At 46.4% G+C, this 19696-nt stretch overlaps 1 long non-coding RNA gene and 1 pseudogene across 1 annotated transcript in view; one reads left to right on the top strand and one right to left on the bottom strand.

The window, feature by feature from the left end:
- Nucleotides 1–1589, bottom strand: part of LOC141067761 (uncharacterized) — a 108018-nt gene extending 106429 nt beyond the window's left edge. The window contains exon 1 of the long non-coding RNA XR_012226478.1: nt 1402–1589. This is a non-coding gene — a long non-coding RNA (uncharacterized lncRNA). The remainder of the gene's footprint in view (nt 1–1401) is intronic.
- The window catches only part of LOC141067759 (carboxypeptidase O-like), a 1273696-nt pseudogene that overhangs the window by 1022553 nt on the left and 231447 nt on the right, over nt 1–19696 (top strand).

The following is a 19696-nucleotide window of genomic DNA, read 5'->3' as shown; positions in this document are numbered from 1 at the left end:
GATGCGACCAGTTGTAAACTTTGTTATCCTTATAATCCTCCAAATCTCTTATAAACTTTCTTTTTTTGGTGGATACTATTGTTAGGCATCGGATTCCTGGCACTGCACAGCGGGAATCCAGAGCCAGACATCCTGCGGTCTCCCATTCTTTCTCGACCGCTCCGGGTGTTGCTCAGCAAACACGGCGAGCCAGGCTTGCTGCTCAGACTCGCTCTGGCAGCCTGGATGTTGCTGCCACCTCTGGTGCAGCAATGGCAGCGCAACCTGCTTTGCAGGGAACCGCTCCTGAGGCTTAGTCCCCATGCCGTGCTACTGGGCATGCTCGCAACTTGACCTCTCACTGGAGAGCAGGGGTCACATGCTCAGGTCCTGCGTCGGATCTGATTGGTCCTTCCCAAGCTAATGGAAGGTTCCGGAAGCGCATCGCTATAAAAAGCCCGCAGGGCGGCTCGGCGATGCGCTAGTGTAGACTTATCTTGCTATGTGTGTGAATGGTGACGGATGCATGGACTAGTGGCTGACTCATTATGAAACCCCTTCCCTCGGATAATACGATTGGTGACAGAGTGTGTTCTTAGGTCAGCACCAGGTAGAGGCAAGCTACGCCACAGTGCTCCTTCGCCTACACTAGCGTCCGTCGGTGCCCGGTCCTCGGCGCCGACGCTTGCGGCTATAGTTGCCGCTGCGCTGCATTAACAGCAGATATTGGTGTTCGCGGCTGCGACGCCACACGCTGACTCCTGTGACGATAACAGGGCCAGCACCTTTGTATATATTTCTGGCAAGCGACTCTGTGTCTGAACAGAGCCGCTCCTAGCGTTCGGGTGACGTTAACCCGTGCGCACTACTTCACCTTCTGGTGCATCTGCCATTGCCCAGCAGCGGTCTTACCAACTACCGCACGGTGGACCCCGGGCGGCGAACGCACCTCTTATTATTTTATATCTGGTGCGTTCCGCCGACCATAACAATTATGGAGTTCTCCCTTCTTTTTAAGTTGTTATGCATTCTCTCCAAGAACTTGGTTTTATTGTCTGATATAGGTAAATCATTAACAGACTTTTTCACCATCTCAATTTCAACATTCAATTTTTCCAGCTCTTTAGATTCCTCATCTATAATCAGTTCAATTAATTTTAGTGAACATTCACTTAGAACCTTATTCCAATTGGTCTGGAAATCCATACCATAAGAAGTTGTGGATTGTTTATTCAAACGCAGTCCACGGGGGATCATTTTTCTCTCCAGATAACCATTGAGAGAGTTATGATCCCACCAAAGTTTCTGTTCCTTTTTTAATAGTTGATCCAGCTTATTCAGCATGGAATCAGAATCCACTTGTATGGTATCCCCTGAAGATGAATCATCCTGAAAAATACATGCCAATTTATTAAGACGTACCGTATTGTCCTGAGTGTCCAACGTTGTAACAGTAGATGGCAACATGCTGAAAGTCTAAATCCACATAAAAATCTTGCCAAACTGTATAAAGGGTTCCATAGAGAAAGCACGGACAAATCTCCTTCCAACAACAGAGTATGTGTGTCAGTGTCCAGCTGCAGCAATGAGACTCATGTGTCCTTCCACCTGGTAATCAAGTACCTGCACGGACTGGATTAGGAGTAGATCCTTCAATAGGAGAACAGAAAGGAAATCCAGCAAGAACTCAGCAAACCAGGATTGGAGTAAAATGTTGCTTTTCTTTATTTCTTCAACAAGGTATAAAAACGAACCACAAGAATCAGAAACCAAAGTACAGTTATATGTAAAAGTTTGAGCACCCCTATTAATGTTAACCTTTTTTCTTTATAACAATTTTGGTTTTTTGCAACAGCTATTTCAGTTTCATATATCTAATAACTGATGGACTCAGTTATATTTCTGGATTCAAATGAGATTTATTGTACTAACAGAAAATGTGCAATCTGCATTTTAACAAAATTTGACCGGTGCAAAAGTATGGGCACCTCAACATAAAAGTGACATTAATATTTCGTAGATCCTCCTTTTGCAAAAATAACAGCCTCTAGTCGCTTCCTGTAGCTATTAATGAGTTCCTGGATGAAGGTATTTGTGACCATTCCTGTTTACAAAACAATTCCAGTTCAGTTAAGTTTGATGGTTGCCGAGCATGGACAGCCCGCTTCAAATCATCCCACAGATGTTCAAAGATATTCAGGTCTGGGGACTGGAATGGCCATTCCAGAACATTGTAATTGTTCCTCTGCATGAATGCCTGAGTAGATTTGGAGCAGTGTTTTAGATCATTGTCTTGCTGAAATATCCATCCCCTGCGTAACTTCAACTTCGTCACTGATTCTTGCACATTATTGTCCAGAATCTGCTGATGCTGAGTTGAATCCATGCGACCCTCAACTTTAACAAGATTCCCGGTGCCGGCATTGGCCACACAGCCCCAAAGCATGATGGAACCTCCACCAAATTTTACTGTGGGTAGCAAGTGTTTTTCTTGGAATGCTGTGTTTTTTAGCCTCCATGCATAATGCCTTTTTGTATGACCAAACAACTCAATCTTTGTTTCATCAGTCCACAGGACCTTCTTCCAAAATGTAACTGGCTTGTCCAAATGTGCTTTTGCATACCTCAGGTGACTCTGTTTGTGGCGTGCTTGCAGAAATGGCTTCTTTCGCATCACTCTCCCATACAGCTTCTCCTTGTGCAAAGTGCACTGTATTGTTGACCGATGCACAGTGACACCATCTGCAGCAAGATGATGCTGCAGGTCTTTGGAGGTGGTCTGTGGATTGTCCTTGACTGTTCTCACCATTCTTCTTCTCTGCCTTTCTGATATTTTTCTTGGCCTGCTACTTCTGGGCTTAGCAAGAACTGGACCTGTGTTCTTCCATTTCCTTACTATGTTCCTCACAGTGGAAACTGACAGGTTAAATCTCTGAGACAACTTTTTGTATCCTTCCCCTGAAAAGCTATGTTGAATAATCTTTGTTTTCAGATCATTTGAGAGATGTTTTGATGAGCCCATGATGCCACTCTTCATAGGAGAATCAAATAGGAGAACTACTTGCAAGTGGCCACCTTAAATACCTTTTCTCATGATTTGATACACCTGGCTATGAAGATCAAAGCTCAATGAGGTTACAAAACCAATTTAGTGCTTCAGGAAGTCAGTAAAAAGTAGTTAGGAGTGTTCAAATCAAGAAAATGATAAGGGTGCCCATACTTTTGCATCGGTCAAATTTTGTTAAAATGCAGATTGCACATTTTCTGTTAGTACAATAAACCTCATTTGAATCCAGAAATATAACTGAGTCCATCAGTTATTAGATATATGAAACTGAAATAGCTGTTGCAAAAACCAAAATTATTATAAAGAAAAAAGGTTAACATTAATAGGGGTGCCCAAACTTTTACATATGACTGTATCTCCCTCTGTGCCCCCCATAGACCAGCACACTGCTCTCCTGAAATACTATGTGCTGCGGTCACCCTGCTCCCAGAATCCTTGCTGCCTGCCATGCTCAGTGACCAAAGACCCCATTCCTCTCCTCAGATCCTGTCCTGGCGATGTGTGAAAGCGAGGCGACAGGAGCCTGATGTATGGTGGAAGGAGCAGGGTGACAGCAGCACAGAGTATTTTAGGAGTGCAGTGTGCTGGTCTATGGGGGCACCCTGTTCGGTGCCAGGGATTGTACATAGAGTGCTGTGTTTTATACACATGGATGGACTGTCTGCTCCACAGAAATCCAGGACACATTTCTGCTGATTGATGGCCTGTTCTGATCCAGACTTCGCATGCAAAGACAGTAACTTTGCAGGCCCCATCAAAATGGCTGCTCACTGTGTTCCTAGATGTCATCCTCTCTTTTAACTTAGCAAACACCCAGAAGGGGAGTAGAGGAGTGACATCACACCCATGTCAGCAGATTCTGCCCATAATTACTGCAGGGCAGTAATGTGAGCTAGTTGTACACTAGGTTTTTGTGCCAAATTTCAGTAGCTGCTCCCCCTAGTGTTAACAAGTGGAAATGCCAAACTTTTTAAAACTATTTTTTCATATTTTGCAAAAATAAAAACAAATGATAATATTTTTTAAGAAAATGTAAACATTAATTCTTTACATTTTTTCAATTGCTGAAAAATTTTTTTTGGGATGGCACCTTCCCTTTAACAAGCTGATCTCATCTTCACTATTTCTCCACACATCTTGTTCCAGAGCAAACTGCCTGGGAGTCTCCCCCCTGCCAAGAAGTCCCTGCGGCGCCAGGGATTAACCCTAGAGAAATGCTGTGCCCTGTTAGCAAGCACAGTGTTACCGCACTGCGTGTGTACAGCGCCGCCCTGGCAGATGCCACTAACCTGCTTAAGCTTAGCGCTGGAATCGCAGTAACTGCGTACAGCACCGCTGAGATGGACACTGCGGCATATGCGGTACAGAGGTGTCTCGTGCAGAGGACACTCTCTGGCTGAGTGTGTAGTAGGTGCTGGGAGCACTGCGGCGCTATGCAGTCACCGCTTGGCACTGACTCAAGACCCTAAACCATACGTTTCAAAGGGAAGGAGTTTCTTAATGAGTCATTGAGTGGTTCACAAGCATCCATCACACACCACACTATTCATAACTGTCTTTACAAGTGCATGGCCGAGCGGTCATGCGGCTCTTTTATAGCAGCATCCTTCCGGGACCTTCCCGGTAGTGGACCAATCCAAGCAGGAAGGGGACCTATGCATGTGACCTCTGGCCTCCAATGAGAGGTCGTCCCATGGGCATGCTCAGTACCCAAAAGACAGGACTTAGTCCCAGAAGCGTCTACTAGCTGCTGACTCAAGCATGGAGTTATAGCAGAGCCAGAAGAAGCAACCAGATGCCTAGCATCAGCCTGGGCAAGATGTCTGGACCGACATCTTTGCTGAGCAGGAATCTCTGCAACTGCAGAGGAATGGGAGACTGCAGTGGACAAGGCTCAAGATTCCCCCTGTGCAGTGGGGGAAACTCAACACCTAACATTACTCTCTTCCTAGGGCCGCCTCACCACACTCAAAGGCCACAATGAGCAAGGGAGCATGAATATTCTCCACAGGATCCCAGGTCCTATCCTCTGGGCCATGACCCTTCCAGTCCACTAGATAACATTTTTTGCCCTGTACCACCTTACACCCCAAGATGGCGTTCACCTCTTACTCGTCCGAGGACAAGCTTGATGCCCTGGTAGATGACTCCGAAAACCGGGACATGTGAACGGGCTTAAGGAGGGACACATGGAAGGTGTCAGTGATACCCAGGTGTGGAGGAAGGGCGAGACGGTAAACCACAGGGTTAACTTGATCCAGAACCTTGAAGGGACCTATAAAGTGAGCCGCCTACTTAGTGGACTCAACCCGCAGCCTGATGTTACGAGCGGAGAGCCACACCAAGTTGCCAGGAACAAAGGTGGTAGCGGGGCGCCGGTGTGCATCAGCGGAGGACCTCATTCTCTCCTTGGAGGCCTGGATGGCATCCTGAGTGCGGTCCCAAATATCACGTGCCTCCACCACCGCCTGTAGCTTTGCAGGATCCATAGCCAATCCCTGGGCGGAGATGATATAGCCCAAGAAAGGCAAGGACTCCTGCTCAAACACACATACTTCTCCAACTTGGCACCGAGGGAGTTTGCCCGCAGGAGGTCGAAAACTTTGCGAATATCTCTCCGGTGGGAGTCGATATCTGGAGAGTAGTTGAGAATATCATCCAGATAGACTACTACCGAGGTGGTGAGCATATCCCAGAAGATATGGTTCACAAAGTCTTGGAAGACGGCATTACAGAGCCCGAAGTGCATCACCAGGTATTCATAGTGCCCGTCCCTGGTGTTAAATGCTGTCTTCCAATTGTCCCCCTCGCAGATGCGAATCAGGTTGTTAGCCCCCCGCAGATTGAGTTTGGCAAACACTCTCGCTCCCCGTAGCCTATCAAACAGCTCCGATATCAGGGGCAGAGGGTATTTATTCTTAATAGTGATAGCGTTAAGACCCCTGTAATCGATGCAGAGACGTAGTTCTCCGTTCTTCTTCTGGACGAAGAAGAATCCCGCCCCAGCAGGTGACACCGACTTCCTAATGAGCCACCTTGCCAGATTCTCCCTGATATATTGAGACATGGCCTCTGTTTCCAGGAGAGAAAGTGGATAGACTCAACCCCGAGGAGGCTCTGCACCAGGCAAGAGGTCAATGGGATGGTCGTAGGCACGGTGGGGCGGAAGAGTATCCGCCGCTCTTTTGGAGAACACCTCTGCATACTGTTGATAGTGTTTGGGGAGAGGAAAGATCTGCGGCGACTTCGGTGGAAGCAACCTGAATGCACTCCCTCTGACATCTACCCTCACAAGCTTTACCCCAAGAATCCTCCCCGAGGACCACTCTACATGGGGAGAGTGGAACCGTAACCAGGGAACCCCTAAGAGGACCTGATCAATCCCCTCGGGCATGGCGAGGAGGGATATTGTCTCCTGATAAGACGGAGGTGGTCTGGTGGGTAATTTGATAGGGTAGAGTCACGCCATTCACCACCCTGACAGTGACTGCCTTGGCCATCATAACCAGGGGTATTGCGTGTTGTTAAGCAAAGGCTGAAGACATGAAATTGCCTTCCGCTCCAGAGTCCACACAAACCTCCACTGCCAGAGTGTAAGAACCAGCCTCAAGCTTTCCTTTAGAGGTCAGCTTGGAGGAAAGCGCCACTGATTCTAGTGAACCCCCTTCTATGACCACTATATGCGAGCATTTTCCTGACCGCTGTGGACACCGGTTGGCAAGGTGACCAGACTGCCGGCAAACAGGACAGACTACAGGTACTAGACCCCATGGCCCCCTGAGGCTCGGACGCCCGATCGGGAGATCCCAGAGGTTTGGCAAAACTAGATGCCAACCTAACCCTCTGCCTACACTGGGACCGCTCCAACCTTCGCTCAGTAAAGCGAAGGTCAATACGGCTGGAGACGGTAATGAGCTCCTCCAGTGTGGCGGGAACCTCCCTGGTGGCCATGGCTTACTTCACATGGTCAGCCAAACCTCTCCAAAACGCCGGTATGAGGACCTTATCTGGCCACTCTAACTCAGAGGCCAGCGTCCTGAACTGGTCGGCAAAGTGGCTGACCAAGGATGAGCCGTGATAATGCCAGCAGCCGGAGCACGGTGTCATGGGTGATTTGACGTCCCAAGAAGACCTGCTTTAGAGTGGCCAAGGACAGACACCACGGCACTCTGCACCACATGATCACCACGCTCCCACAGCAGTGTGGCCCACTCCAAAGCCCTGTCCAATAAGAGGGAAATGATAAATCCCACCTTAGCCCACTCGGAGGGGAATCGTGCAGCTAGCAACTCTAACTGTATAGTGCACTGGCTCACTAAACCCCTACATGATACACTATCGCCCGAGAACTTCTCGGGCAGCGTAAGGTGGGACAAAGTCTGGACAGGGATGGCAGTGGACACATAGGAGACGGCCTCAGTGGCTGCCTGCTGCACGACTGCGGTAACATCCGCAGCTGAGGCTGGACGCTCAAGGGCCACGAACCTGCCCTCCAGCTGCCGCATGCACGCAAGAAGTTGCTGCTCGTCCGCCATTAGAGCCAGACTCTGGCGATAGTATAATGTTAGGGTTGCGAATTGCACTAAATATAAAATACAATAAAGTGCGATCACAACCCGGAGTCAACTTTTCAAAGATGACAAACTGCTGCTCGGTAATGGCGGACGCCAATTAAACACCGGCGGAGTGACCGCAGACCCGGTGTGCACAGGAGCGAACTCTGTTACAGCACAGAGCCGCAGAAATAGATGCTGAAACCTATTACCTCACAGGCTACAGCTAAAGGAACCGCTACTGTGGTGCCAGGGATTAACCCTAGAGAAACACTGTGCCCTTTTAGCAAACACAGGCGCAGCCGACAGTGGTGTTACCGCACTGCGTGTGTACAGCGCCGCCCTGGCGGATGTCACTAACCAGCTTAAGCTTAGCGCTGGAAAGCGCAGTAAATGCACACGGCACCGCTGAGACAGACACTGTGGCGTATGCGGTACAAAGGTGTCTCGTGCAGAGGGCTATCTATACTAGCACATAACCGAGCGGCCATGCGGCTCTTTTATAGCAGCGTCCTTCCAGGACCTTCCCAGTAGTGGACCAATCCGAGCAGGAACGGGACCTATGCATGTGACCTCTGGCCTCCAATGAGAGGTTGCAAGATGCCTGGACCAACGTCTTTGCTGAACAGGAAGCTCTGCAGCTGCAGAGGACATGGCTTGAGATTCCCCCTGTGCAGTGGGGGAAACTCGACGCCTAAGGGTGTGCGCACATGTTGCAGATTCTGCTGTCAAATATTCCACGTAGATTTTGCTAAATCCGCAGGTAAAATGACCTGCGTTTTACCTGCAGTTTTTGTGCCGATTTCCCCTGCAGTTTTAGGCTGAGTGCACACGTATTTTTTAGCCCTGCGGATTTTTCCGCATAGAATTGAAGAAAACCGCAGGTCAAATGTCCTGCATTTTTCATGCAGATTTCTTCCATTTTTAATGCTGTTTTCTTGCGGTTTTCCACTGCAGTTTTCCCCCTGCGGATTTGGAGATAGGAGAGGTGGAAAACCGCACAAAAGAAGTGACATGCTGCGGATTTTGTACAACAGGAAAACCGCGTGGAAAAATCCACAGCGTCTGCAAAGCATTTTTTTTTTTTCATTGACTAAAATGCTACTGTACATCACAATGCGGATATGCAACGTTTCTGCGCGGTAAAATTCGCTGAGGATCCGCTGGATATCCGCATCGTGTGCACACAGCCTTACACCTGCGGATTTCTATAATGGAGCAGATGTAAGGCTGAGTGCAGACGTACTTTTTGGCCCTGCGGATTTTTCAGCGCAGAATGGAAGAAATCCGCAGGTCAAATGACCTGCATTTTTCCTGCAGATTTCTTCCACTTTTCATGCGGTTTTTGTGCGGTTTTCCATCGCGGTTTTCCCCCTGCGGATTGGTGACAGGGGAGATGGAAAACCGCCCAAAAGAAGTAACATGCTGTGGATTTTGTACCGCGGGAAAACCGCGCAGAAAAATCCGCAGCGTCTGCACAGTGTTTTTTTTTTTTCATTGATTTTAAGGCTACTGTACATCACAATGCGGATATGCAGCGTTTCTGCGCGGTAAAATCCGCTGCGGATCCGCTGCAAATCTGCATCGTGTGCACACAGCCTAACACTGCAGCAGAACTGCACAAAAGAAGTGACATGCTGCAGTTTTGAACCTGCACCAAATCTGCGTGAAAAAAATCTGCAGCATGTGCACAGCATTTTTTGTTTTACATAGCCTTAAATGGTACTGTACATCACTTGCAGTTCTGCTGCAGTTCTGCAGGGCCAAATCTGCTGCAGAACTGCAGAAGAATCCGCACCGTGTGCACATACCCTAACAATATATATATACATACTGCTAAAAAAAAAATAAAGGGAACACAAAATAATACAATGCATTATATATATATATTTACATTATACATATACTGTATATATTATGTACAGTATATAATAGATAGAAGAAAAGAAGAAAAGCCAGCAATTCATCTGCCACCTACAGTAAAATCACAGAGTGATAGAATAGAATAGGTATAAACACATAGAATATATAGATGTCAATGACACACACATATAAATGTATATATATTACATAGATAGATACAAGAAAAGCCATCAATTTATGGGTCTTGTACTGTAAAATCACAGCAGGAGCCAACAGAAAAGAAGAAATGAAATACATGCAGTAAATACAAGTAGAATAGGTAGATATGTAGATGTCAGTGAAAAATAAAATTAGTACAGTGTGTACAGTTTACTGTAAATGTATTTAATTAATAAAAGATTATTTTTCTGAAAAAAAAAATGGCGTGGTCTCCCTCGTAATTTTCATAACAAGCAGTGGGAAAGCTGTTGGCTGGGGGGTCAATCTTTTTATAGCTTGGGAAGGGGGTAATACCCATGGAGCTTCCCAGGCTATATCAGCTCACAGCTGTATAATTAGCTTTTACTGGCTATTAAAATGGGGGACCCCCCCAAAATATGATGTAGAGTCCCTTTTTAATGAATAACCAGCAAAGGCTATGCAGACAGCTGTGGGTAGATAGTAATAGCCTAGGAAGGGGCCATGGATACTGCCCCCCCAGGCTAAAAACATCAGCTCCCAGACGCCCACAAAAGATGCATCTGTAAGATGAGGGAAAATTTCCCACGGCGCTCACGCCAACATTACATTGGTGAGGTGAGTTCGCTGGCTGTGAACTTGCAGGACCTGTCAGATGGCACCACTAGCAGAACTTTCTCACGCTTGCGGTGCCCTCAGATAGGGAATAGCAGTACACAGGCAGACAAAGAGCACATGGCGCTCAGTGTCTGCTGGATGACAGGCGGTATGGACACATCATGGATCCATGCAGCCAGCCATCTAGATGTAGCAGAGCTAGACCCTTCATGAGACAAATGGATGAAAAGCATCTCTGTGGAAAGGTGAGGAATATTGTTGTTTGTTTTTTTCCCTTTTTTGCAGATGAAGAGGGCATTGTGCGAGGTCGCAAGTATAGTTTAATTAAGAATATTAAAGGAGTTCTGTGTCTTTCTTTCAATTAAAGGGCTTTTTCATGGATGTCTTTGTTTTCTTACAATGTGACTATGGGTTCAGTAATGGGGCGTCTTGATTCCCCTCCATTACTAACCTCAGGGCTTGATGTCACCTGACAATACAAAGGTACAAAGGTGACAGCACCCCAATATCACCCTACTTGCTACAGCTACAGAACAAGTGAGAAGAGTGAGGCTAAGTGCCAGAATTGGCACATTTTAGAGATGCTCCTTTTATGGGGTGACTGAGAGCTGATGTTTTTACCCTTGGAGGGGCAGTATCCATGGCCCCTTCCTGGACTATTAATATCAGCCCGAAGCTGTCTGCATAGTCTTTGCTGGTTATTAATTATAGGGGGACCCTACATCACTTTTTTAGGGTCACGATTTTAATAGCCAGTAAAGGCTAAGTATACAGTTGTGAGCTGATATTAATAGCCTGGGAAGCTCCATGGATATAACCGCCTTCCCAGGCTATAAACATCGGCCCCCAGCCATCAGCTTTCCCTCTGCTGGTTACGAAAATTACGCGAGAGCCCATGCCATTTTTTCAGAAAAATTATCTTTTATTAATTAAATGAATGTACAGTAAGCTGCACACACACTGTACTAATACTATTTGTCACAGACATCTGTATATCTACTTTTTCTATGTGGGTTAAAAAAATACACACTGACTACCGCTGACATCAGTGAGGCTGCACCTAGTCCCCTGGCTGACCTGAGGTGAACTGATGAACGTGGGAAAAAGTTCAGAAATGTTCCCACGCTCATTAGTTCATCTCTGGTCAGCTGGGGAGGCTGCGCAGACATAAACTAATTCATTCGGCAATGGTTTACAGCGGGGCCAGTCGCATTAGCAACCGCTCCCCATTGTAAACCAGTTAACCCCTTCTGATGGATTGCAGTGGGGGACTTGACTTAACAGCGGAGAGGTATGTATATTGTTGTTTTTTTATTTTGTTTTTTACAAATCCATGGCTTTTTTTTGGATTAGCATATGAATAAATTTGGTCAAAACCTTTGTGTGCTTATTTCATTAAAATAATTTTTAATTAAAGTGTATGTTTTTAACCCTTTCCTATTCTAGGGTTAATAATGGATAGGTGTCTTATTGACACCTCTCCATTATTAAACCGGCTTAATGTCACCTTCCAATAGCAAGATGACATTAACCCATCATTATTAACCCATTAGCCACCGCTACAGGGCATTGAGAATAGAGAGGCTAAGTGCCAGAAAAGGCGCATCTTATAGATTTGCCTTTTCTGGGGTGGCTGGGGGCAGATTTCTTTAGCCAGGGGGGCCAAATACAATGGTCCCTCTCTAGGCTATTAATATCTGCCCTCACTCACTGGCTTTCCCTCTCTGGTTGAGAAATTACCGCAGGAGCCCATGCAATTTTTTTTCAACGAATTAACCCCTTAATTTTACACCTATATGTCCCAAATATTACACACATACCCTAATCTATTTATTAGTCAAAGACATATAAAAAAACTAAATGAAATAAAATGGTTTACTATATGTAAACCATGGGTCATTTAATGTTGGGTTTTGTAATGATTTTACAGGAGCTGGCAATTGATTTAGCGGCTATTCCGCTATGCAGAACTCTATGAAATATAAATATATATATATGTGTCTCAATGACATTTATATATATACACTCACTGGCCACTTTATTAGGTACACCTGTCCAACTGTGTGTTAAGACTTAATTTCTAATCAGCCAATCACATGGCGGCAACTCAGTGCATTTAGGCATGTAGACATGGTCAAGACAATCTCCTGCAGTTCAAACCGAGCATCAGTATGGGGAAGAAAGGTGATTTGAGTGCCTTTGAACGTGGCATGATTGTTGGTGCCAGAAGGGCTGGTCTGAGAATTTCAGAAACTGCTGATCTACTGGGATTTTCACGCACAACCATCTCTAGGGTTTACAGAGAATGGTCCGAAAAAGAAAAAAAATCCAGTGAGCGGCAGTTCTGTGGCCGGAAATGCCTTGTTGATGCCAGAGGTCAGAGGAGAATGGGCAGACTGGTTCGAGCTGATAGAAAGGCAACAGTGACTCAAATTGCCACCCGTTACAACCAAGGTAGGCAGAAGAGCATCTCTGAACGCACAGTGCGTCGAACTTTGAGGCAGATGGGCTACAGCAGCAGAAGACCACACCGGGTACCACTCCTCTCAGCTAAGAACAGGAAACTGAGGCTACAATTTGCACAAACTCATCGAAATTGGACAGTAGAAGATTGGAAAAACGTTGCCTGGTCTGATGAGTCTCGATTTCTGCTGCGACATTCGGATGGTAGGGTCAGAATTTGGCGTAAACAACATGAAAGCATGGATCCATCCTGCCTTGTATCAACGGTTCAGGCTGGTGGTGGTGGTGTCATGGTGTGGGGAATTTTTTCTTGGCACTCTTTGGGCCCCTTGGTACCAATTGAGCATCGTTGCAACGCCACAGCCTACCTGAGTATTGTTGCTGACCATGTCCATCCCTTTATGACCACAATGTACCCAACATCTGATGGCTACTTTCAGCAGGATAATGCGCCATGTCATAAAGCTCGAATCATCTCAGATTGGTTTCTTGAACATGACAATGAGTTCACTGTACTCAAATGGCCTCCTCAGTCACCAGATCTCAATCCAATAGAGCATCTTTGGGATGTGGTGGAACGGGAGATTCGCATCAGGGATGTGCAGCCGACAAATCTGCGCCAACTGTGTGATGCCATCATGTCAATATGGTCCAAAATCTCTGAGGAATGCTTCCAGCACCTTGTTGAATCTCTGCCACGAAGAATTGAGGCAGTTCTGAAGGCAAAAGGGGGTCCAACCCCTTACTAGCATGGTGTACCTAATAAAGTGGCCAGTGAGTGTATATATGTATTCGATGTGTCTATATCTATTCTTTCGTTTGTGTTTTAACCTGTCATTGGGCTCCATTATATGTCCATTTTGCAAGCCGGCAAGAAAATCTCGGCATACGGATGCAATAAGCATGTCATACGGATGTTTACATGCACAAAAAACGCAGCCACGCCTTGGCAATGGATGACATACAGATCACTGTTCAGGGAATATTTCTGCATATTACGACCGTACACTACAGTCCGCATTTTTTTTTCGTTGTGTCTGACTCCAGTCTTAGTGTGATTCTGGCCTTATTAATTATGCAAATTGTCTCTTCAGAGAGTAAGAGGACTAGAACTCTAGTGCCACCTATTGGAGGTAGCAATCCTAAGAGTCAATGTTGACCCTTTAACGAGCCTAGTTACATGACTTAGGATAAAAGCCAAGCCAGAATCTCCATTTGCAGACACTGTGTTTCGGGGTACTGCCCCTCATCAGTGCAATGTGGGAGAAGATCTGGTTTGGCTGTGAGAGAGGCGTCTGACCGATATCCAAGAAGTATCATTTCTCCTTGCGGAGAATAACATGCTAAGCATGTCGAGGTGAGGAGACTTAAAGCCGCAATGCTCCTCTGGGAAATGTGCTAATTATGCAAATTGTCTCTTCAGAGAGGACGAGGACTAGAACTCTAGTGCCACCTATTGGAGGTAGCAATCCTAAAAGTCAATGTTGACCCTTTAACGAGCCTAGTTACATGACTTAGGATAATTAGCATATTTCCCAGAGGAGCATTGCGGCTTTAAGTCTCCTCACCTCGACATGCTTAGCATGTTATTCTCCGCAAGGAGAAATTATACTTCTTGGATATCGGTCAGACACCTCTCTCACAGCCAAACCAGATCTTCTCCCACTTTGCAATGATGAGGGGCAGTACCCTGAAACACAGTGTCTGCAAATGGAGATTCTGGCTTGGCTTTTATCCTAAGTCATGTAACTAGGCTCGTTAAAGGGTCAACATTGACTTTTAGGATTGCTACCTCCAATAGGTGGCACTAGAGTTCTAGTCCTCTTCCTCTCTGAAGAGACAATTTGCATAATTAGCATATTTCCCAGAGGAGCATTGCGGCTTTAAGTCTCCTCACCTCGACATGCTTAGCATGTTATTCTCCGCAAGGAGAAATGATACTTCTTGGATATCTGGTCTTATTGTGATTTAAAAAATGCTGAGATGCACCTGACAAGCTGCGGATTGTATTGTACTGGGCATCATAAATATGTTGCATGCAGATGCATCTCCATAACGCTCTTACAGCACAGCCAATATATTGCATATGCAGCCTGGTGGCCTTTTCTGATGGCTTGAATCTTCTGACACTGATGGTCCCATTTGCCTCCTGATGAACTCTTACCATGGGAGGGAAGCACATCAAGGCTGTTGCAACATCTTTAGTGAATAACAGATAAGTTTTTTTTTTTTTAATCGATCACTATATTGACATGATGTTTGTTCTGAGCATAGTGCAATAGGTGGTGTGTTATTGATCTGACTCTGAAATATCCCTAAAAGCCTATAAGGTATATGGCAAAATGGCAGGTGCCATGTGGTAATAAATATGGAGGCTAAATACCGCAATATCAGGCGTTTGGCTCTTTAGGGCATAGTGCAATACCACAGACAAGCTATATGATTATAAAGCTTCCCTATTGGTTTATATATGCACTTTAGCACTCTTTACTAGAATTATCCTCACAACATTATCTCTTTGATGTCTTTCTCGCCCCTTTCTGCCTTTTCCCCACTTCCCTCCTTGATCAGACAGTTAAAGGGAGAGTATATAGGGGAAGCGAGGGTGAGCCATCATTGAGCAGGGGCGCCACATTACGTATAAATTAGGATGCCAACCTCCACAGCAAGGTATGGACAATTGATTAGAGGCATCTGAGGGCTAGTTATGTTAGATTAAAGCCCATTGTCAATCCTTGAAGTGATTTCTTTATCTTACCATTTATTGAATTTATTTCTTTTTGGCAGTGATCTGCCTGTTGGTCGTTTGAATGGTATATACAGTAGGTGATTTACTCTATATAACTGTTTTAGACAGGGGTCCTATATTGGAGTTTTGCACTATTACCCATAAGCGCCTATATAAAATCCAGCTCCCCAATCCCTACCACCCCCACACCCTGCCCCCTCTATTATTTGTGCCCCCTTCACCCTGCACCTAGTTATATACGGTTATCTATGTTGATTTAGTTCTGTTTAAATGACCAGACGTTGTATCTGGCTATCTTGGATAAGTTTGTTTGTTACTTTTTCTAACAGATGGGGAATTACAGGGTGATTTTAAGGGTAGCCACTGTTGAGCAGGGCGCCAGTTTGCGTTCAAGGTAGGGTGCCGACCTCTGCCGTAAGGTAGGGGTGCTTTAGGGATTGACAGGGTTAAATAGGGCTTTTGTGTGGTCTCTACAGTATACCATTGTATTCACTTATGACCTGTCTGTCTGGCCTAGCTAGGCGTATTATGGTTCATTTGTTTGCTGTGTATTTTTTATTGAAATTAGATTAAAAGGTATATTTTAAAGGTGTTAGATTTTTGTGAGCTAATATAGAATCATGCCAGAGTATCAATAAGAACTACCTAGTTCGAAACGCATCAGAGCTACTGGATTAACAGGACACAGTTACTAGGGACTGCCCTTTTTTTTTCTGTCTTTTAATGAAATTATAATACATTTTTATTTTTAATCACGCTCTCTCGGACCTGTGGCTGGATACTCACCTTTAATGTATCATCCTGCTGCTGAAACATCTGAATCCTCGCACTTCCGGAGGGCTGTTTTCACATTGATGAGCTGAAAAAACTTTTTTCTTTGTCCTATGCAGTTACAGTTGCTACAGCCAAAGTGAACTGCCTAAAATCTGGGATCTCATCATATTTAAGCTCTTCTTCTATGTCTTTCTTCAGTCCAGCCTGGGTGACCCAGGACAGGGCATCTGTTGTGAATTTGCTTTCGGGCCTACCTCTGGTTACTGGTGAAGGTGGTGGAGCTGGTTGTATTGGTGGAGGGTTCGCGGGTTCTCTTCCCGGGCTCCCACTGGTGGTTACTGGAGGCAATGGAGCTGATCCAATTAACAGAGGCCTGCCACCTGATAATGAGGAGGATGATTGGAGATCTGGAGTTTCTGACTGGATTTAAGACAGCCGACTCCCTCTATCCCTGCTGGTGATTTTTTTCCTGCCTCCTGAGGTCTTAGCTTGAGCATGCAGGGACTGAGCTGGAAACTAAGAGTTCTTTTCCTATTGTTCACATTTGATTTGGTTTTGTCTATTTCAGTTTTTTGTGGTCAGCCAGCCCTTATTGTCCCTTATTAGATTGGCCTCTTTTAGCTCTGCTTTCAGAATATACCAGAGTGCTGATATAGTGGGCGAAGTCTAGTGACTTCAGTATTTTTCTATCAGACATGTTGGGAATTTTTTGCAGGGTTTTTTGCATGATTGCAGACAGAGTCTTTCCTTTCCTGTCCTGTCTAGTTAGTGTGGGCCCCATCGTTTGCTCAGTCTATTTTCCTACCTGCGTTTGTGTTTTCATCTTGTCTCACCGACAATATATGTTTGGGGGCTCTCTATTCCTTTGGGATCTGCTCTGGGGAAGTTTAGATTTCCCCTTTCTTGCTTTAGGCTTATTTAGTTCTCCGGCTGTGTCGAGGCATCTAGGATCATCGTAAGTACGCTACACGGCTACTGCTAGTTGTGTGGATAGGATTAGGGGTCTGCAATCCGCTTAGTTATCAACCTCTCTGGTTTTCTGTGGCTCAGCTTGGTCTTGCTTTCCTCCTCGGTGACCCAATCATAACAGGCATCTGCATGAGTGTTTTGGGCCTTAGACCAATAGGAGTACCTATACTGATATTTGGACATCCTTGCAACCCACCAATGTTCTACCACGTAGAGCCTCGCATTCTCTAGGTGGACCAGGAGCTTGTTGTCCATCCATGCATCTATTTGTGATCCCGACCAGTACCAGATTTCTCTGTCTTGGCCATACAAGCGCCAGCAACTATAGTTTTTTATGAAATATAATTGACTGGATTCTTTTCTGTGTCTCTGAGTGACCTACTGGCATATGCGATCACCGTCTCTCTTTCTTCTTGCACCTGGGCCAATACTGCCCCCATCCTATACAGACTTCTGCCGGTGTACTGAATGAAGGGCTGCGAGAAATCAGCGTAGGCCAAGACTGGAGCATCAGACAGTGCCACATTCAGTGCCTGAAACACCTCCTCTTTTTGAGGGCCCCACTGGATTTGTTGACATTTGGCTCCTCTGGCTGTTCCCCACAACAACTTGTTGAGGGAAGGGAAACTTTATGTCCTCGGCCTTCGTCCAATGGCACGCAGTTCCCTTGGTGCCACTTCCTCACCCCGTGACCATTAGGGTGGTGAATGGTTCGACCATACCATCCCAAACTACATACCAGACAGCTCCCCTTGGGCTCTCGCTCTCGCCGTCTCACCACGAGACGTGGTCTCTTCTCATTATGCCTGAGGGCATCGACCAGGTCGTCCTAGGAGTTCCCTGGCTGCGTTGCCATTCTCACCATATAGAGTGGTCCTTGGGGAGAATACTTGGGTGGAGTAAGTCCTGTGAGGGTAGGTGCATGAGGGACTGCATTCAGATAGCCTCCACCGAGGTTCCCGCGGATCTCTCCACACTCCCAAGGCACTACCAGCAGTACGCGGACGTGTCCTCCAAAAAATCTGCTGAGACTCTTCCTCCCCATCGTCCCTACAACTGTCCTATAGACCTTTTGCCAGGCGTAGAGTCTCCTCGAGGTCACGTGTATCCCCTTTCTCTCCCGGAGATGGAGGCCATGTCACAATACATCCAGGAGAACCTGGCAAGGGGATTTATTAGGAAGTCTGTGTCTCCAGTGGGGGCGGGGTTCTTCTTTGTACAGAAGAAGAGTGGGGAGCTGCACCCTTGCATTGATTACAGGGGTCTTAACGCTATAACTGTCAAAAACAAGTACCCTCTTCCCCTGATATCTGAGCTGTTTGACAGGTTGCGTGGGGCCCGGATCTTCACTAAGCTAGATCTACGGGGGGGGGTACAACCTAATACGCATTCGTGAGGGGGACAAGTGGAAGACGGCCTTTAATACCAGGGATGGCCACTATGAGTATCTGGTCATGCCCTTCGGCCTCTGTAATGCACCAGCCATCTTCCAGGACTTTGTGAATGATGTCTTTCGGATTATGCTCTCCACCTCGGTGGTGGTCTATCAGGATGACATTGTTATCTTTTCTCCAGATCTGGCCTCTCACCGAAGAGACGTCTGCAAGGTCTTCGACCGCTTGCGGGCGAATTCTCTGTTTGCCAAGATGGAGAAGTGTCATTTTGAACAGGAGTCTTTGCCGTTCCTGAGCTATATCATCTTGACCCAGGGGTTGGCTATGGATCCTGCCAAATTGCAGGCGGTAATGGACTGGCAGGAGCCCCACTCTCAAAGCGGTGCAGCATTTTTTGGGGTTTGTTAATTACTACCGCCAGTTCATCCCCCACTTCTCTACCCTGGTGGCTCCTTTGGTCACCCTCACAAAGAAGGGAGCCAATCCCAAGCTTTGGTCGGAACAGGTCTCTATGGCCTTCTCTGCCCTTAAGACCCATTTTGCTGGCGCTCCTATCCTTCATCGTCCCGATGTTGATAAACCCTTTATCCTAGAGGTAGATGCCTCGTCCATCGGTGCTGGAGCAGTCCTTTTCCAGAAGGATGCTCAAGGTCAGAAGCATCCCTGCTTCTTTTTCTTAAAGACCTTTTTACCAGCAGAGAGAAACTATTCCATCAGGGACATGGAGCTGCTGGCAATGAAGTTGGCCTTCTCCGAGTGGAGACATCTCCTGGAGGGAGCTTGGTTTCCCCTTCAGGTGTACACCAACCATAAAAACCTGGTGTACTTGAAAACAGTCCAGCGCTTGAACTCTCGCCAACCAGTTGGTCGCTTTTCTACTCCCGTTTCCGCTTCACCCTGCACTATCTGTCCGGTGAGAAGAACGTCCGGGCTGGTGCCCTCTCTCGCTCAGTGGTATCAGTGGAGGATGAGGAGGTGGAGCCTCGGCTAACCGTCCCCTCCAAGAGTCTGAGGACCGTGGCCCCGGTCGCTCTTGAGTCAGTGCCGCCGGGCAAGACCTTTGTTCCCCCCACCTGCGGCCAGATGTTCT

This window comes from Dendrobates tinctorius, unplaced genomic scaffold (assembly GCF_039654945.1).
Source record: "Dendrobates tinctorius isolate UK_male_01 unplaced genomic scaffold, ASM3965494v1 ptg000254l, whole genome shotgun sequence".
NCBI classification, from domain to species: Eukaryota; Metazoa; Chordata; class Amphibia; order Anura; family Dendrobatidae; genus Dendrobates; species Dendrobates tinctorius.
Note: the sequence above shows the minus strand (reverse complement) of the source record. Positions and strands in the feature narration are given on the sequence as shown.